The sequence below is a fragment of the Hyperolius riggenbachi genome, chromosome 3 (genome assembly GCF_040937935.1).
Source record: "Hyperolius riggenbachi isolate aHypRig1 chromosome 3, aHypRig1.pri, whole genome shotgun sequence".
NCBI classification, from domain to species: Eukaryota; Metazoa; Chordata; class Amphibia; order Anura; family Hyperoliidae; genus Hyperolius; species Hyperolius riggenbachi.
In genome coordinates, this window is record NC_090648.1 from 419,679,401 (window position 1) to 419,699,183 (window position 19,783).

At 43.3% G+C, this 19,783-nt stretch overlaps 1 long non-coding RNA gene across 1 annotated transcript in view; it reads left to right on the forward strand.

The window, feature by feature from the left end:
• Positions 1 to 13,180, forward strand: part of LOC137561621 (uncharacterized) — a 204,204-nt gene extending 191,024 nt beyond the window's left edge. The window contains exon 3 of the long non-coding RNA XR_011030072.1: positions 12,765 to 13,180. This is a non-coding gene — a long non-coding RNA (uncharacterized lncRNA). The remainder of the gene's footprint in view (positions 1 to 12,764) is intronic.
• Positions 13,181 to 19,783: the final 6,603 nt, after the last annotated feature.

Here is a 19,783-nt window from a genome sequence, read left to right on the forward strand (position 1 = left end):
ACTACCTGGTAAAATAACAATTTTTATCCATTTCAGTGTCTTTTTAAGCATATATTTAGATCAGCATAACAGCCAGGAGATGTGCTTGTTTTAAAAAAGAGTAAAAATATCAACCTCCATATTGTTCCCATAGTAAGATCTTACATAAAATTTGTTTGCACCATCTATGAAGTATAACTGGCTGGATAGTGTAATGGTTAAAGGGCAACTTAAGTGAGTGCGGTGGGGTGTGGGTGTCGGAGCACCCTCTAAAAAAAGGCACAGGAGACAAAAAAGGGAGCCCAATGGTGCAGTACATCAAAGTAAAATGGTAAACGTAAAAGTAAAAAAACTACTCACAAAGGTGGGTTGCAGAGGGGCTACCGACCACAGGAAGCAGGTGGAGACAATGAGGAGTCCTAGGCCCATATGCAATTCACTTTTTCTCTGAAGTTTACTCCTAGGTGAAATTTTCATACTTTAGTATAGGAATAAAATGGCTTTTAAGCCACCAGCAAGCAAGAAAATACCGTATTTTTCGGACCATAAGACGCTCCGGACCATAAGACACACCTAGGTTTTGTGGATAAAAATCAGAAAAAAAGATATACCTTCCTGGTGTGTCCATGGCACAGGAGTGTCTTAGGGACCTTTTGCCCCAATCCCCCCAAATTATAATGGCTCCTTTGTACCTCTTATGCCTTATGTGTCCCTCCTTGTCCTCCTCAGTTCTTCCATGTCCTTCCTGTGGCCCCCATATCCTTCCTGCTTTCGTCTTGTGTCCCCCCTTTTCTGTCCTGTGTCCCCCTCTCTGTCCTGTGGATATCCTGTCCTGTGGCCTTTTTCTGCATCTCCCATGGCCCCCTTCAGATGCCTGTCGGCCAATCACTCACCGCAACTATGCGCAACTATGCGCAACTATGCGCAACTATGGACCAATGGTCTCAAGGGCGGGCGCAGGCTCTGCCATTCTGGCCAATTACTGCACTCGCTGAGATTGGCTGGGGCGTCTGATGGGGACATATGGAGGCAGAAGCCGGGAGGAACAGTGATTGAACACGCTGGTGCGGGGGAGTGCATATGGGTAAGCGTGCCTGATCATGACTGGCAGCGAGTCAAAATGGACATTTGAGGAAGAGGGAGGCGGCCCTTTGGCAGAGCAGACTTACTGGAATGCCCGCACAGACGCTGCTGTACGCGATCTGGCAGGAGGAAGAATGACAGCAGGGGTCAGCGTGTCGGGCCGCTGCAGCTGCCATGATTGACAGCGCCCCCACAAGATTTTCTGGCATCTGAAGAATGAATCGCGGAGGCCACCTGGAGATTACCATTAAAGTGAGTGACACACTGGTGTCACTCACTTTAATGGTAATCTCCAGGTGGCCTCCGCGATTCATTCTTCAGATGCCAGAAAATCTTGTGGGGGCGCTGTCAATCATGGCAGCTGCAGCGGCCCGACACGCTGACCCCTGCTGTCATTCTTCCTCCTGCCAGATCGCGTACAGCAGCGTCTGTGCGGGCATTCCAGTAAGTCTGCTCTGCCAAAGGGCCGCCTCCCTCTTCCTCAAATGTCCATTTTGACTCGCTGCCAGTCATGATCAGGCACGCTTACCCATATGCACTCCCCCGCACCAGCGTGTTCAATCACTGTTCCTCCCGGCTTCTGCCTCCATATGTCCCCATCAGACGCCCCAGCCAATCTCAGCGAGTGCAGTAATTGGCCAGAATGGCAGAGCCTGCGCCCGCCCTTGAGACCATTGGTCCCTTCCTGATTGGCTGGCGGCGTCTGATGCGGACATATGGAGGCAGAAGCCGGGAGGAACAGCGATCTAACGCGCTGGTGCGGGGGAGGGCATACGGGTTAGCATGCCTGATCATGACTGGCAGTGAGTCAAAATGGACATTTGAGGAAGAGGGAGGCGGCCCTTTGGCAGAGCAGACTTACTGGAATGCCCGCACAGACGCTGCTGTACGCGATCCAGCCAGGAGGAAGAGTGACAGCAGGGGTCAGCGTGTCGGGCCGCTGCAGCAGCCATGATTGACAGTGCCCCCACAAGATTTGCTGGCCTCTGAAGGATGAATCGCGGAGGCCACCTGGAGATTACCATTAGAGTGAGTGAAACACTGGCGCATTGGTGCGGTGGCCGGCAGGGGTTAGCGGTTAGCGTGTCTGACCGCTGTGTGTGTGTAGGCCCCTGGTGCTGTTCCAAACTGTTACATTCGGACCATAAGACGCACATACTTTTCCCCCCCACTTTTGAGGGAGAAAAAGTGCGTCTTATGGTCCGGAAAATACGGTACTTGACAGTACTTTTTCACCTACTTTTAGTACTTTTTCAATTGCATATTGCTGAAAAGTTAGTTAAAATAGGAGATGAAACATTAACTCCTAGGAGAAAACTTTGGAGATAAAGTGAATTGCATATAGCCCCTAGACTCCCTACTGCCTACTGAGTGAACCCTAGTGGCAGCAGTTCAAGCGACTTGAGTCCGCCAGGAGAAAAGCGCAATATAAATGTTATTTGTCTTGTCTTGTTACCTGATTTTATGAAACTTCTTTAAGTTTGGGGTTTAATATATTTTTATTGGGTATGGGAAGTTTTTTGTTTTTGAAAGTCTTCACCCTCTATTTCGTGTTTAGCTGATGTTCAGCACATATTGAGAGCTAGTGCAGAGTGTCTCCTTTGGATATTGATCCCTAAAGCACTAAGGTTGAAGACCTTTTCAATTAATTGGAAATTGATATACAGACAACAGCAAGTAGCATGAATGTTGCTAAATCTTAATTTCTTCACCAGACATTGTTTTAAGTGTGTATTGAAACTGAGAATGGAAAAGAAAAAAGTCAAGTAAGTGTGGCAAGTACTGCAATTTCCTGACATCAGCTAATGTTCTGTGTATAGCTGCACCTCGTTCTTGTTAAGCAACCTGGCTCTGTCAACTGATAATGGATTATGATGGTCGTATGAACCAATTCCAATTCTGAAGGACAATCAAAGATGTGCAATGTTGGCACATATAGACAAAGTGCAATCAACAATAAAAGTGTCTTGATATAAATTACTGATGAGACAATTACCACAACACTTACTCCACAGGGCACAACAAATATCCAAACCTGATTAGGCCTTGTTGTTTATGAAAAAAAATGAATAAAAATATTTAATTAGATAGTTAGTGATAGATTTTGAACAGTGCGGGCCCCTAGCTGTTTCTTTCCTGCTTATGGGCCCCTGGTGCCATACACAATGCCCCTAAAAGTACATTGTGTGGACTATGCAGCTGTAGACAGAGACCCAGTAGCGCTGCACAAACCTCTTTATGTATATATATTTTTTAATAGCCTCTAATTATAGGTAAAGTACCAGAGATGTTGTAAACCTTGAACTCCTGCAAATATTAAAATATATTCCAAGCAGTACAAAAAAAACTAATGCCAGCTGTACAATAAATAGAGTCCAGCGATGTACAATGACCTATGTCTGGATAATTTTATACCAAGTAGAAATAAATGGCAGCAGCGCATCTTACCAAGCTACTGGTAAGAGTTGGGAGCTACTGAACCATAAAACGGGGCAAGAGGTCAGGCGTGGGCAGTGCCCCAGGTCCTCTCACCGCCTGGAGACACCGCCCACAACCACCTCCAGCTCAGAGGAAAGAAAGTACAATATTATACTGTAAGGATCCCTCCTGTAGCGTGTTCTGTCCGTTGCAGTGGAGCTGCAATTGGACAGTTCTGGCTTATTTGCTTGCATTCGGTTATCTCATTGTCATTTGCAATCGCTCTGCAGTTCTGGGCAGCTCAGGATGCTGTCATCATTCCACCAATTGCCTGTTGCTGCTGAGCTGTGGCCAGATAGCCCTGGATTTCCTGAATGCATGTTGTTACATAATACTGCATGTTGTAACAGCTGAAGAGGCAGCTGCGGCGAACAGCACCGCCGCCGCAGCTGCCTCCATTCCCCTACCCGTCCCTCCGGCGTCTAGGACGCCGAGGTCGGGTCGTTGCTCAGGCAATGGGGTCCCAGTCTCGCACAGACGGGACCTTTACGCTGGAAGGAGGCTCGTCAGCTGACCTCAGAGGAGACTCACGGCGCCCAGGATTGGCTGAGCACAGGGGGGCGTGCCAGTGAGGTCTCCTCTGCTTCTTAAGCCTCCGGGCTCCAGTCTGGCGCTGTCTGCTGTCGAGAATACATCCTGTGTTAGTGCTCAGACCTTAGACTAGATCCCAGGTGTTGAAACCAAGGACTTCACACCTAGACTAGGATATTATTTGTATTGTGATTGATATTCTGTGTTTGACTATGGCTATACTCTGACTCTGCTCTAAGCTTATCGATTCTGTACCTTTGCCTATCTGCCTACGTTGCTGAACCTCTGCCTGATTACCGACTACTCTTCTGCCTTAAGATTCTGCTCTGATACTGTCCTCTCTGTTGCCAATCCTTGCCTGTCTGACCATTCTGCCTACGACACTGGTGAGGTGTTAGCTTCACCAGCTCCTCTGGTGAAGTTATTTGCTTATGACCGATTGCTCCTACGCTGCAGTACAGTCTGAATCGCCTACTCCTCAGGCGACCATTAGTTACAGTACTGTTTGTGCCTCCTGCTCCTAGGCTGCAGTACGGTCTGAATCGCCTACTCCTCAGGCGACCATTAGTTACAGTACGGTCAGTGTGCTGATAGTACCTCAACAGCCCCTCTGGTGAGGTCTCGCTAAACTATTAAAGTTACGGTACTCTATTACACGGTCAGTGTACCGATAGTACCTTACCAGCCCCTCTGGTGAGGTCTTGTCAATCTATTAGGTACGGTTGCACTGTACTTAATAGATTACTACATACTCAGCTCCTTGTACTGCTATACTGGTATTATTGGTGATTCTGCAGATCACACATAATCAGGTATATCGTCTGCATTATTGGTGATTCTGCAGATCACCAAAGAATCAGACGTCTGAGTTGCAACACCTAACCGTTACACATGTATTTCTTATGGGAGTCCTTTGCATTCACAGCCAGCTAGCAAATGGTAATCAAGCCAGCTCAGGATTGAATAATTACCATTCAGCTGTGTGTAAATTTGCATATTTGCATCCATTGGCTGATGCCTCCCATTTTAGACCCTGCCTATCATATCGGTCAGTACGCTGGTATGCTGGGCACCTTGTTACTCTGTATAGTTCTGTTATTGTAGTTCTATGTGACCTTATTACTTGTGCTTTACCTAGTTTCTTGATAAATATATATGCAGACTTGCTAATATATATGTATCCGTTAGTTGAGCCGTTTGTTATTTTTCTTATTATTGTGTATTGCCTAGTTCCATGCTTGATGGACGTTCGCTGCATCCGCGGTGGGTCAGTGAAGTCCATTATCCAGATAGCTTGGATTCTACCATCACCACGTTGGTGAATGGTAGTATTCCTGCTACTCTAGTTTCTGGGACGTAACTATGGGCTGCAGTTGCTATTAGTTACGTTCTATCCTGTAGTCTTGCCTGGGTGGATGCTTGCTGGTGACTGTTGTTAGCCTACTTGCTCTGCTTCTGTGGACGTGACTGTGAGCTGCGGTTGCTACTAGTTACGCTCCAATCTATAGTCCTGTCTTGTACCTGTCTGAATGCTTGCTATCGCTAAAGCAGTACAGTGCGAACCAAGGCAGCGCAACATCGCACTGCGCTGCCATTGTGTTTTATTTGTAGCGATATCAGAAGCCCAGAGCTGCAGCTGCTCTGGGCAGCCTGTGTAGCTTCTTCCATTATTCAGCTACCAGCCTCCTTGCTCTGAGTGGTCAAAGTATAACCCCCAATAATTACATATACCAAATAGAAAGAAATGGCAGCACATCTTAATCCCTTTCCACGCCGCACCCATTCTCTTTTTTATAGTTCAGATCCCAAGTCACAGTTGCATGCATGTTCCCAAATCTTTGGGTGATTTTAAAATTAGGTTACGGTGGGGACCTAAGAGAAGGCCCGTACCTACTAACATGCCATGCAGCGTGGAACTGATGTCTCTCCTAAAAAGTGAAGGGAGAGAACCCCTGTAATAAGTTATAGTAATATGAGTTGCATTAGTTTGCAGTCAGTGTTAGTAGTGTAAATTGCATTCATTTTAGTAGCATATGTTTCAGCTGCAAAGAGCACAATTGTGCCTTTAAGAAGCTTATACAGTTTTATGCAGACAGTGTCTGTTAGGTGCATCTTTCGTAAGAGGGTCTACCATTTCTTTTCTACTTACATAACTATGTTTGGATAATTACTAGTCAATATTTAAGGCCATAGAAAAAATATAAACCAATGGCCATTGAACAGGTTCCAATATATTCCACAAATGCAACTGCTTCTAGGATATTGCAATAAGCACTCAAGTGCAAAATGAGATGAATCACTGCAAATGCAGTAGAACCAACTGAATAAACAGAAAAGTGACCATATGATCTTTCTATTAAGTCTTTGGTACCCCCGCACAGAGTTCAGACAGGAAGGAAGAGAAGATGGAAATTATTCTACTGACTGCTTAATAACCTTGTAGTGCAAATACCAGGAAACATTTTTGAACGTAAAGAGGAGGCGCTAGGATCCTAGAATACCTGGGGCTGGCTCGGCCCACAGTAGGTGTAGATAAGATGAGTTCTGGGTAGTGATATAATGGATGAATTTAACTATATGGGTACATTTTAGAAAAAGGGTTAGCATCAGGACTTGAGATTTAATTAAAATGCTTCCTTATTTAAAGTAAACCTGTAAGGAAAAAAGTGCCCCTATGGGAAGTCTCTGGATCCTAATGAGACTATCCCCATCCTCTTCAGCCTCTGGGATTCAGCACCGGCTGCCCCCCAAAAAATCTGCGGAGTATATTGGACCTGATCAGGCTAGGCTATTTCCGCCGGATTTTGAGGAGAGACTTGTACTGTACCTGCATGGAAGTACGGATTGGTAATTATTGCCACATGCTGTCCGGGGGCTGCCAACCTTGGATCACCGAGGAACCAGCAGAGAATGCAGAGTCAACTCTGAAGTATTTGACCAATTAGAGAATGCAGAAAATGACTGAAAAAAGTCTACTTGGAAATTGGATTCCTGCAGAAATACTGCATAACCACAACTCAGAAATTTTATCCCAGTCACCGAACTCAGAAGCATTGGACCAATCAGAGACTGCAAAGTAATCTCGGAAGTATTTAGTCAATCAGAGAATGCAAAAAAAAATTACCAAAAAAACACTCCTGGGAAATTGGAATCGGAAATCCTTGGAATCAGTCATTTTCATTGGCGGAAATGAGAATTTCCACGGAATCGGAAATTGGCATTTCAAACCATTCCTAGCCATGATCCTAAAAGCCTTCAGACCACATTTAACTTGTGATAAATAATAGGAGGCTTCCAGTCTGCAAATAGAGATCCATCACCCTTATGTTCCAGCACAGACGTGAAACACAGGACTAGGCCCCTGTTGTCCTACGATTTGCGATTTTTAATCAATTTTCACATACGATTCCGATTTTCAATTTTTAATCGGTACTGCATGCTGCATTTTTCTGCATTTTTCTTTTGATAGCATTCAGGGAAAATTGGATTTGCAGTGTGCAGGGGGCCTGAGTCCGACAGGAGAAAAGTGCTATACAAATATCGCAATTATTATTATTACATTTCTACAGTACATGATTTTTCCTGTAAGAGGAATATGGCGAGATGGATTGATTGTCTGTACTAAAAATTCTTAAGATGCACTTTTATTTTCAGAATACAATATACTGTATAAACCAGGAATGAAACAGAAATGATATACTAGTATCTCACACAATGCAGTAATTATGTCAGCGCAACAGAATCTGAGTTCTTCAGCAAGGCAGGCGTTATGTGCGACGTCTTCAGCAAGGCAGGCGTTATGAGCGACGTCTTTTCTTCTGCACCCTTTTCAGTTTTGTCTGATTTGCAACTTCAGATTTGACAAAGAAACAAAAGGCACACGATTTAAAAACCAGCATAAGCATATGATCCTTTGTACTACATCTCGTAATTACGTGATTATTAATTTTGCAACCAGAATAGTACATATTGTGCCATAAATATTTTAGCTGTAAACTTGTAGACCAAATATATTGAATTTAGTTTTCTTTCTTATTAAGTACAGATTAAATCATTCCTTTAGCAGGAATTATATTTGTTTAAAATAATGTGCAGGTAAGAATAAAAAAAATGAAACAAGGGAGCCATGTTTAATTGGAGTAGTTACTGTAGTTTTTGGGTGGGGCTATTACAATCAACTGTAAGATAAATGTTTATTATTTTAGGGGGTTATATCAAAAAATACTTATACTATATAAACAACACACTTATCTGAGTACATTTTCAATTAATGATATCTGTACCTTTGCAGTTATTCTAGCTAAAGATGCCCAAGATGTGGTCCTGATCAGTAATGCAGTTATATAACCTACCGTAACTGAATTGCCTTCTTTTTCAGAATGCGGCAGCATTACCTGACTTTTATTAAAGGGAGTCTGAAGCCAAAAAAACCCACAAAACAACAGATACAGTACTTGCCTAAGGAGGGGGAAGGCTCTGGGTTCTATAGAGCCTTGCATTCCTTTTCAGAAGTTACTCTTGGCAACCTAAACCTTCGACTCCATGCCAAATGTTATAAGTGTATAGCAATGCATGCTGTAACTGGCTGATCTGTGATCTGATCAGCGCTGTCATGGATGACATATACAGTGGTGTAGCTAGAAATTTTAGGGCCCCATAGCAACATTTTCATGGGGCCCTCAGAACTAGTCACTCTTTAGCAATGCCACCTGCCCCTACCCTATGGATATGAGTTGATTGAGCAATTTATACACTGTGTATAGTCCACGGGCACTGAGACAAAGTCAGAGGGTGGACAAACAAAGGAAATTTAATAGTGAATATATCAAGAGCAACCTGGGTCCCCTCTGCTCCAGGCCCCATAGCACTTGCTATGGCTGCTATGGCTATTGCTACTCCCCTGTCACAGGGTTTGGTTCTAGGTAGTCTGTTCTGGCTTTCTTAGCAGAGTTCTTTAAAGACCCTTATTAGCACTCTTTCCCAGTTGATCAAAATCACATAATCAAAAAATACGGACGAACATTGTTATTAAAGCGGGATTGTCAGCCATAAAATCCTATTCCATTTAACCACTGCTCTGTGTTTATTATGCAGTCTACAACCTGACCCTGCATTGCAATCATTCCAATATAATCATAATGTTTCTGCAGTAATAAATCTTATCTCAGTCAGACTGGCTCTCTTTATTTACTATATAAATTCAGTGAAATAAAAATGTGGACAGTACAATACATATGTAAGTAGAACAAGTATTTAACTTCTTACAGTGCTGCCCATAATTATTCATACCCATGGCAAATTTTGACTTAAAGTTATCTTTATTCAACCAGCAAGTAATTTTTGACGGGAAATGACATTGATGTCTACCAAAAGATAATAAGACAATATACAAGAGAAAAATACGGATTTTACGCACAGCAGGGTTTAAGGGCAGAAATCACATTTTATTGCTAAATTGGAGGCCTAAAGTGCTTTAAAACATCTTGCATGTGTATACATCAATCAGGTAGTGTAATTAGTGTACTGCTTCACACTGACAGACTAAACTCACTGTGTAACGCACCACAAACAGCTGTTTGCGTAGTGACGGTCGTGCTGGACTGGTGCCCACCATGGCGAGAGTGCAGGCGATGGCGGTTTTCAAGCCCATATGGTCGGGCTGAGGTAGCTCAATGACAGAACAACAGTGACTGAGTGTCCAGCTGATCGAATTTGGTCTGTCCACAATGAAGCAACGACCTTATTATCTATCTTCTTGGGTGAGGTGTGCCCCCCAACACACTCATTTAGCCGGTCATTGCTTCATTGTGATACGCAAACCCCTTCACCGTGGCAAGGTAACGATCACGAAGGGGAATTGACACATGTACATGCCTTTGTTTTGTTGTTGCAGCTGCAGTGCAGCCAGAAACATTAGGCAGGCATGTACACGGACCAGAAAAATGATTATAGCAGCCGCTGCTAGCAGCAGCCTTAAAAATTCCAGAATTCACCTGGAGTCCTGGACCCCGTTGGTGGTGGCGGAGAAAGCAGTCCAGCGGCCTGCAGGCAGAGATGCTGTGTGGGGACCGACTTAGTCTTGGGGCAGGCAGTCACACGACGGGCAGGCGGAGATGTTGTGTGTGGGGACTGACTTAGTCTTCGGGCAGGCCTGACCGTTTTTGCAGACCAGGCATCCGTGGTCAGATGGACCCTTGACCCAACGCTGTGTGCCAGAAATGACACCACTTGCCTTTCAACGTCACTGTACAGTTTGAGTATCGCCTTTTTTGAGAAAGAATTGCTTGATTGTATCTTACAGTGCGGTGTGTGGCTTTGCTTTTGTGTGCTGCCTTTCCTCAGGTCGTCATCTCATTGTAGTTTGTGCTTTGTAGTCATGTGCCTTCGTAAGGTAGTTGTCCCGACGTGGGTCTTGGTCTTTCCATGGCTCAATTTTTTCGGTGGCAGAGAGTACAGATGGCATTGCTCTCATCTGAGGCAGACACACAAAAAATGTCCACACCATTGAGCCCTGGGATGATGGCACTTTGGTGATGGCTGCCGATGGAGTGTGAAGTGGGGTCTCAGAATCAGAGCAGCAAGAGGAAGATATGTCACGCTTCCGTGCGGAAGCTGAGGAAGATGAGGTGTTCTGTGTTGCAGTCAACTACGTCCTGATAATATTGGGGGTTGATGGCACGTGCCTTCTTCTGAACACTGTACTTTGGACCTCAAACAGACCTGCCAGGTGGCCTGCCTCTTGCACTGTCTCTTGTTTTGTCCATATTGGGGGGGGGGGGTGAAGTGAAAGGTATGCACTGACTTGACTAATACAATGTGCGGTTACACAGGTGCAATGAAAAGGTGACTGCTGGTACAACAATGTGTGGTTACACAGGTGCAGTGAACAAGTTGCAGTGACTGCTGGTACAATAATGTGCAGTTACACAGGTGCAGTGAACAGGTTGCAGTGACTTCTGGTACAACAATGTGCAGTCACACAGGTGCAGTAAAAGTATGCAGTGACTGCTGGTATATAATACAATGTGCGGTTAGTAACAGGTGCAGTTACAGGTATGCACGGACTGGTATTACATAATATAATGTGCAGCTGTTACACACACAGGTGCAGTGAACAGTTATGCAGTGACTGGTATTATATAACACTGCGTGCTGTCACGCAGGTGCAGTGAACATGAACAGGTATGCACAGTCGGACTGGTATTATAAATGTGCAGCTGTCAAACACAGGTGCAGTGAAAAGGTAGGCACTGAATGTGCTGGGCCTTGCACACTATAGCAATTAGCAAGGGCCAGCTGCGACACACAGGGCTGTATAATGCAGTGTCAGTGGCACACACAAAAAAAACTTCACAAAAACATTAGCTCTGAAAAGAGCTCTTTTGTAGTGTTTTCAACAACAAATATCAGCTAGGAGCAAGCTACAAGAACCTAACTAAGCTTTCCCTAATCTCTGCAGCCATTCTCTGCCTTCTCTCACTACTGCTGCAACATCAAGTGAGATAATGGCCGATGCAGCTGCCTTATATAAGGTGGGGGGGGGGGGGGGGCTCCAGGAGAGAGTGCAGCCTGATTGGCTGTCATGTGTCTGCTGACTGTGATGTAGAGGGTCAAAGTTTAGCCCAATGATGTAGTATGGGGCGGGTTGAACTCGCCATAAAGTTTGCGTTGCAACGCGAATGCGAACCACCGATGTTTGCGCAAATATGTTTGCGGCCGAACCATTCGGGACAACTCTACCCAGGAGGACACCACTTCTCTAGATAAGGCACACAAAAGCTCACTTGGCCTTTGCAAATGCTCATCTGGACAAAGAAGAAGACTTTTACCCAAATGACCCAAAAAACAGCAAAAGTAGTGAAGAAATGGTTAGCAGATAACAACATTAACATTTTGGAGTGGCCCAGCTAGAGTCCTGACTTGAGTCCAATTGAGAATCTGTGGAGGGAGCTAAAGATCAGAGTGGTGGCAAGAAAACCCTCCAACCTGAAAGATTTGGAGATGAATGGGCAAATATTCCAGTGAAGACCTGCAAAAAGCTGGTCTGCAATTATAGGAAGCTTTTGATTGCTGTAATAGCTAATGAAGGCTTTTGTATTGATTATTGAGAAGGGTATGAATAATTTTGGACTGGACATTTTTTGCTCAAATGTAAATAAAAGCTGAGAATTTTTTTTTTCCACAATAATTCCTCTTGTACATCATCTTATTATCTTTTGGGACTCGGGAGACACCAATGTCATTTCCCGTCAAAAAATTACTTGCTGGTTGAATAAAAGTACGGTAACTTTAAGTCAAAATTTGTCAGGGGTATGAATAATTACACTGTATGTGTGTTGTTTTCCTGGCTGTCAATGCTTTAAGAGAATATTTTTTATGCAACTTTTTTTTCACTCAAATTGCTATCACCGACTTATAAACAGTTTTAAATGAAAATGGTCTCTGTGTATAGCTGGATGGTGAAGTTGCAAATCGAGATGATGCTACACCGGGACTAATGACTTTAGTGTTTCCTAGTGATGTCTACATCTGTAGACAGACTTTTTCTGGCTTTCGTTTTCTAGTGCTTTATCTCAGGGCTGTAATACATAAAAGCAATTTTAGTCTGGACATTTTCCAGGTTTTCCCTACAGTGTGTGTTGCATATTTCATACAGAGACTTTAACTGCTCCATTTGTTATTATTGTCAACAGGATCTAAAGAATTACTGCTTTGGTCGACAGCCAACACAGAGAGAAGACAAGCTAATTCCTGATACCACATAGAGTTATCTATTAACTTGGGAGTTCTAGGATCATCTGTACTTGTCCAGTGGAGCTTTAAGTCGATTCAGCAAACCCGGCTATAATGAAACCACGCTCAGCAGGTCGAGCAGAAACACCCTCTATACTACAGAGAGAAGGAATGATGCATCTCTGGTGTAAATAGCTGTTTAGACTGCAGATGTATAATTATTACACTTCCTAAACAGACTACAGGTTTTACAACTGAAGGAGTTCTGTTATTTCTTGCAGGTAAACAAAACTTACAAAAATTTAGAAATGCTCTTTTCTAGCTCATTGTAGACGAGAGGACTGCTCATTATGGTTTCCAGTCAGTATACTAGTATTAAATGGACATTTGGAATTTTGATGACTGAAGCTTCAATTCATAAAGCATTACTGCATGTGGTAATGCAGAAAACAGTTGATTTTACAGAGCATTTAGGAAAATATCAATTCATAAAGTCTGTTACCTAATGTCAAGCTGAAATTACCAAGCAGTGATGTAAATTACCGACTTGTGCTTTAAAGAGACTCTGAAGCGAGTCTCAATTCTCTTTTTTAACCTATATTCATATTAAGCCCCATAAGCACAGCTAAATCACTGCTATCCCGCGGCAAAATGAGGGGTTAATACCCCCCAAATCCCCCTGCAAAATCCAGGACTTTCTTGGTCGTGGATTTTTCTCTTCCTGGAGGTAGAGCTATGAGCTGTAGCTCTGTCTCCATGCGCAACAATCGCCGTGCAGATCTCCGCCTCTCCCTACCCCTTTCTGTGAAGGCAGATGAGAGAGGTGGGGAGAGGCGAGGATTGACGTGCTTGAGGCAGAGCTTATGGCTGTAGCTCTGCCTCAAGCAGGAAGCGCTCCCCGGAGGTAGGAGATGGGATTTGGGGGTTATAAACCCCTTGTTTGTAGAGGGATAGCTGCGGTTTAGCTGTGCTTATGGGGCTTAATATGAATATAGGTTAAAAAAGAGAATTGAGACTCGCTTCAGAGTCTCTTTAAATACCTCAACACATCAGTAAGGCTGGTTTCACAGTGGGACGTTACAGGCGCACGTTAGAGCAGCCTGTAACGCAGCCCACCGCACAGTAATGAAAAATCAATGGGGCTGTTCACAGTGCGGACGTTGCGTTACATTGTAACGCTGCGTCACAAGACAACGTACTGCATGCAGTACTTTGGACGCGGCTGAGCCGCGTTAGACTGCATGCACATGCTCAGTAATGTTGTGGAGGAGCGGAGAGCGGCCAGGCACATGCGAGAGTGCGCATCACGGCATCACTGACGCCAGAGTGAGCTGCACAACGCGGCTCACTCTGACGTCCAGATCCAGCACCACCAGGCGTTGAGTTAGGGGGACGTTATGCGACCTTAACACCCCCTCTAACGCAACGTCCTGGTGTGAAATTAGCCTAAATGTCAAATCATAAAAATTAGAACATGTGTTAAAGCCCAGTAACATATTTAGTGTTTATCTCCACCTCTGATGTGTCGGAAACCAGCTTAAGTATGTGATAAGTCATGACTGACTGCAGCAGAGAGCCAATAGGAAGAGCCCCCCTCCTGCGACTGTCTCTCTATTGGCCCCAACATGTTATTGGGAGGGATATGTTTCTCCACCCCCAGGCAGGAAAGGAGAGAGCCGGTACAAAAGAGATTTCCTCTTCAGCCCATTAGGCGTTAACCCTTTAGGTTCCTGTTTGAAGATGCGCAAGTGCTGAAATCATTCAAGTATGATGTGTCATATGTTTCTTGGAAGCTCATCTAAACTCTGGCCATGAAATAAAATGTTAAGAAAGACTATAATATAATAGACAGATTCAGAGACTTTAGAAGGAAACCTGAACATCTAAAGGAATGCCTCTTACTATTGCAATGCCTCACTGCACAGAGTGAAGTAACGAAACAAGAGATCTACTCCACTCTACTCTACTTTTACCACACAGGTCTATGTGAATTGAAGCCATATTGTTCGGTAAATTACCGAACTTCTACCACACCTGGGAAAATCTTTATCAATTAGTAAAAAAAAAAGTCATAAATACTGAGTGTGGTATTTTACCGACCTGATTTTTTTTTTTTTTTATCAAACAGCTCTTTATGAATTGAAGCCATTGTATCATGTTCGATAATAGACTGGGCTGTTTTATGAAGGGTCATTTATCCCATGCTAAAAAAGCCAGAAAATAGAGTCTAAACCCCTGATCAATGAATCATGCCCTGCTTAAATGTTGCTCTATTGCAACTTGCAAAAGTGAACTCCAGGCCAGCTCTGTGGCCACAGTGTAAGGCTCCCTGCACACTGCAAATCCGTTTTCCGATTCCGATTCCGTTTCCGATTCCGATTCCGTTTCCGATTTTCCTTGAATACATTCAACAGAAAAACGGATCAAAAAACGCAGCATGCAGTTAAGATTAAAAATCTGAATCGGAATCGGATGTAAAAACAGATTAAAAATCTGAATCTGAATCTGATTTGCTTGCAGTGTGCAAGAGGCCTAATAGTGCGACATTCCTCTTTCAGAAGAGTGTAAACAAGCAATTACCCTGTGACCACCTGTGGTGGAGGAGGAGCCCAGCCTCCAGGCAAAAAAAACAAAACCCATTCCATTATGGGGGTTGGGAACTTTGCCTTATGTGACATAGTGTGGGGTGGAGGGGTGAGTAAAGGAAATGGCAGATATTGTAATTCATTACAACACATAAAGTTAATTTACATTACATTTAAAGAGGAATTTTAGGGATAAGGGAATAAATAAATAAATAAATAAATCCATTGCAAAGTGAGAATTTTAAAAATAGGAGCGATCAAGAAATTATTGATATTCGCCATGTAATTTGTTTATATTGTTTGATCCACAATAAACCTGCACGCAATCATCTTTACTACTGGCAAACATGAAAAAAATCAGATAGCACCAACTGCCATTATCTATAACTACAGCCCATAGCATTGCGATAGGCTAAAAGGTTTTTTTTTTTATAGATACAGTATATTTATGCACAGTGGGAGACACTGGTCACTTGACAAGTTGGAAACAGATGTTTTTTCCCACAATGCAACAAGGTTCACGTACAAGAAACTGTAGGGACCTAGGTCCTGACATCACACGGTGGGAGGGGTTTCACCACAATATCAGCCATACAGATGCCCTCCCCCATACCGTCGGATGATCTATTTGAGAAAAGGTAAAGATCTCTTATGGGCAGGCCCGGATTTCTGCAAAGGCCATAAAGGCCACGGCCTAGGGTGATAAAATCAGATAAGATCAGAAGGGCGGCAGGACTTGGAGAGAGAAGAGGTCATATGTCAAAGTAAATCATCTCCTCTGTTCCCACAGCGCAGCCATCCAGCGCCCTGCTCTGCACTAATAGATGAATTCCAGAGTTCCCCAATCCCTGCACCTCTCACTTCCTGATGTGTTATAACAATCAGGATCAATCATAACTGTTACCTGATGATGATCCAATTATGATCGACATACAGTACAAGTGGATGTGAGAAATACCAGGGATTTACATTAAAAAGCAGATAAAACTAAGTTCAGCTGAGTTCTAATGCAGGCATTCACAAACATTTCTGCTAGTTTCTTTGCCTTCTTCTTTACAGCTGTGACACTGACTGACCCCTGCAGTTGTAAATTACACTTTCTTATCTAGACGTAATTTATTGCTTTTTTTTCTTCCTAGCCAGTGATCTCCTCTCTGCTTAAGTTAACTCTTTCCTGACTCATTTTCTGTCCGTCAGCTCCGACCATCTATGAGAACTGCTGCAGCCTGGAATAAAAATGCTGTATGCTTCCCTTTCATTGCTAAACTGTCACTGTCACCTGAGCTGTTACTACCTCTATGCTAGTTTGTATGGTTTGGCATCCTTCTGCTTTCCTGTAGCATTAGAGCATTCTACCATCTTAGCCATCAGTAAAAGCAGAGAGTTTTGAATCAGGATGATACCATTTATTGGCTTAAAAGAAAAAGAGTAATCTTTCTGCTATTAAGCCTTCTTCATACTTTGTTGCTGTATACTGCCAATATGTTATTAGTATGTACATTCAGCATTCAAAAGAGATACGTAGATTTTTCAGCAAATATAAATAAATGTCATTCAGATGCTTTAAAGTGGAGCTGAACTCTTACACAGGAAAGAAGGAAAACAGAGAAATGCACCCTGTATGTATTTAGAGAGCCTTTCGAATTCTTCCACATCTGTGTCTAATCACAAATTTGATATCTTCCCTGTGTCACCTGACTGCCACAGCATATAAGCTTATTTTAAAGCACAAGATGTTAATATATTTGCTTCCATGAAAGTAGGAATTAGACACACTGTCTATTTATTGCAGGATTTGTATCAGCTGTAACAAAAATGTTTTTATGTAAGGTTATGTTGTTGCATATCTTTTAGAGCAGAGAGGAAGTTCTGAGTTCAGGTCCACACTAATTACAACCAAACATCCAAAGTGGGTCTTGACAGGATGTTTGCTACTTACCTGTTCTCTGTTTTGGATGGGCTTCTCTCCATTGCTCTGCCCTGCCACTTATTTGTGGCTCCGACTGCAGCCAGTCGCACAGGGGACAAAGAAGCAGCGCATGCTCTGGCCACTCGCACTCCCTGTCACCTGTTTGTGGCTCCGACTGCAGCCAGTCGCACAGAGGATAAAGAAGCAGCGCATGCTCTGGCCACTTGCACTCCCTGTAATTTCCTGCTCCTGCCCAGATGTGCACAGCAACCGAGGCCAGTATAGTGTTTATGCATTCTTGACAAGTACCGATCATACATCACCGTAATTTCTCAAGTATGCAAGCCCAGAACACTATCGGCTGCTGTGCACATTCGGGCAGGAGCGCAAATTTCCATCGTGAGAGGACAGAGAGCATCCACTGATTCTTTGTTCAATGAGGGGCACAGCAGCACAACTGAAATGGGCCCATTCAAACCAGTGATCGCTAGTCAGATAGTTGGCCAGAATGTTTTTTGGTGGTGGTGGTTGCGGGGGGGGGGGGGGGGGTGGCGCTTGGTGACAGCAGGCCTAGGGCACTGGTAAGTACAAATCCGGCCTTGCTTATGGGGAAGGGGTTATGAACTATTGATTGGGATGTAGTTCAATCCTTGGTTTCAGTTCCTCTGTAAAAGCTTGAATTTACACAGGAGGTCTGCTATAAATAGTAGCAATAGCATGTAACCTTGGGTCATGTGCTTTCTGGGCCCACCCACAATATTGTGACCATGCACCCAGCATATTTGTATGCATAATCACCAATCACACATAGCATCTAGGTCTGTAATATTTATACGCTTTAATAAGATTATTTACAATGAGCTTTATTACTTTCATATCCACACATAAAAATATTCAAACAATAAAAAATCCTTTTAATCAGATAACAAAAAACCTTTCACTTGGCTCTAAGGAGCTTAAGTTACAATTTAATAGCTGAGAAATAAACATCTAATTCATGCTGTAGGGGAAAAAATGACATTCAATTTATACTGCCGATAATAACTCAAACTTCATTTTAATTATATTATGCCACCGTCACTGAGGAAGAAAGATAAAAAAGAAAGACACTGTCATTGGCTTGAGCAATGATTAGCGAAGATCTGCAGAGAAGCCATGACTTCTTACATGTGTAGAGAATACTTTTTGCATCATTAGACTTTCCTTCACATTTGAGCCTCCATCGGATACAGCCACAAAGCTGGAAGTGTGACACTGAGCTTGTCAGGTGACCTTTCTCTGATGCTCGCTATAGTTAGTTAAGGAAGGTCAGTGATATCTGTCACTCCTTGAACTGGAACCTTGATCACATTTCTGCATTAACTTCCTATCCTTTGGGTGGCTGATTCTCAAAGAAGAAAGCGAGCTTGCTTACATCTAGGAACAACATGATTTTCAGGTCACTGGATCTGTAGCTTCTGTTAAGTTACAGATGCCATTTTTCTTCATATCTTCGGGATGTCGGCACTTTCAAAGCATTTGCTTCGTAGAATGTTTTACAAGCACAGCCGGAAAATAAGGCAAACGTGTTACATTATTCATGCTGCACCCATAACAGCGATGTGTGGCTCAAAAACAAGATAGGAAGATAGGAAAATGATAATCACTGTGGCTTGCATGCACATTTTATGCGAATCTTGTAAGCTTGAGACCTACTACCAACTATTGAATCTGAGAGAGCCTAAGCGCTTTGAGTCCTATGGGAGAAAAGCGCTATAGAAATGTTATTGTTATTTGATATTCTTAATTCCAAACTGAAGCTGCATGCCGGCATACAAATTGCATGAAAGGTATGTGCATGCAAGCTAGAATTTGTCTCATCTTATTCAACATCAACATCTGTATGCAGAGATCTCCAATACCCCCCAAAAAACAACAAAATAACATTAAAATGCTCTTCCTGATTATATTGGTTTGACCAATTCCATGCTGAATAAAAGTATCATTAAATGTGCATGCAATAAGAAATGATTGGTTTTATTATTGACCACACCCCTATGCACAGAGATCACACCCCTTCCCCCAAAAAACAAACAGAAACAAAACAAAAGCAGAGAACAAAACAAAATTCAATGAGTGATAACATGCACTCCGCAAATAGAATTATAATATAATATAATTAAATAGAAATATAAGAGTGATAACATGCACTCAGCAAATAGAAGCGTAATAGAGTCCTTGTATGATTGAGAGGAGTACGATGCAGCAACTGAATTGTGAGAGTTTGTCAGGTTAGTCAGGGGAGACAGACCAGACTTTGGGAAATGTATCGGGGTAACCTCTGTTCTTGTTCACGATTTTGAAAGGTGTGTGTGTATGTATGTGTGAGTGTGTGTGTGTGTGTGTGTGTGTGTGTGTGTGTGTGTGTGTGTGTGGGGGGGGGGGGGGGTGTTATGTCATTTACCAGTTTCATCCAAAGTTGCAGGCTCCAGGTGAAGGGGTATGA